Below are 1,398 nucleotides of genomic sequence, written 5' to 3' on the forward strand. Positions count from 1 at the left end.
CTCTGAGTTCAAACACCAGCCCCACCTGAAACAAAATCCTCAATGACCATCTTTCTGGACCTTGCACTGGTACTCACACAGTAATCCATCTGGGCCTCCTCCTTGGTAGCCAAGTTTGTTGGCGGGGGAATGACTTATCCTTTGAAAAGGGATGGTCACCTGAGCCCCATCCACACTGAGAATGAGTTGAGCACTTGAATTCCACAGGCTACAACACTGCATAGAAATTGTTTCAATAAAACTTTGTTCCTTGACTCTCAAACTCACATATATCAATATAGAGTGGTCAGTGTAAATCATTTGTGCTCCACGCTTGCTTTGTTGAGGTCTTCATTCTTGGGGCTCCCAGAGAAAGAGAGCAGCACAGAGGTTTAAAGAGTGATAAAGGCTTCAGAGCCCCCTTAGATGCTCAGGGGAGAAAAGAAAGGAAATGAAAAATCTTCAAAAAAGAATAAAAATGCCGGTTTCTAGAGCCCTGGGAGGCTTTCCTAAAATTAAATTAATTCTTCTGTCTCTCTCTCTCTCTGTCTCTCTGTCTGTCTGTCTGTCTCTCTCTCTCTCTCTCTCTCTTCATCCCTCTCTCTCTCTCTTCATCTCTCTCTCTCTCTCTCAAATCCACATTTTCCCAGGCGTAATGTATACTAGGCAGAATATTGAAAAGTATTCCCAAAGTAGTAGAGTTTGAATTAATTACTTACTTTATTTAACTTCTACAGTTCTAAAACTGAAGTGTCTCATAGGTGATCTTTTGAAGGCTAGATGATGTGGAAATATTTTAGTCATTGGCCAAATATTTTGCTCTTTTCTCCCATTCCAGATGTGAAATCCATTAGTTGCTAAGGCTGCCTCTGTGTTGCTGTAAAATGGGAACCAGAAAGCTTTTCTCAGAAATATTAGATACTCCAAAAGTTTCTTTGGAAGCTCACCATTCAGAGCATCCAAAACATAAGGCTGGGAAGTCAAAGGTACCTCTCCCTTGATACTTGCTGTGAGGAATTTATCAGGCTCTTCTGAATCTGCTAAATCATCTTGATGGCATGCTGCAGGGTCTTCAAAAACACATGCACCATTTTGCCATGGAGATCACCTTTTTATTGTTTTAAGGGTCTAAACAAACCAAAAAGCTCCCAAGTAATTTGGGACTAAAGAGAAACACATTTCCAGCAGGTCCCAGTGCACCCCTCTGCTGACATCCCAGAACTGGCTCCTGGGGCCAGGCAGGCAGCAGGATCGCTTATGCTGACTGCAAGGCCCCATCTCTTCTTAGACGCTTCGTTCCATTTTCCAGCCCAGGCTTTCAGATTATACATCACCTTTTCTGTCTGCAATGGCTTGGATAGAACCCCAAAGATTTTCTTTCTCAAGGAATGAATCATGTACGAATCTGCCGCTATGCCT

The sequence above is a fragment of the Castor canadensis genome, chromosome X (assembly GCF_047511655.1).
Source record: "Castor canadensis chromosome X, mCasCan1.hap1v2, whole genome shotgun sequence".
NCBI lineage: Eukaryota > Metazoa > Chordata > Mammalia > Rodentia > Castoridae > Castor > Castor canadensis.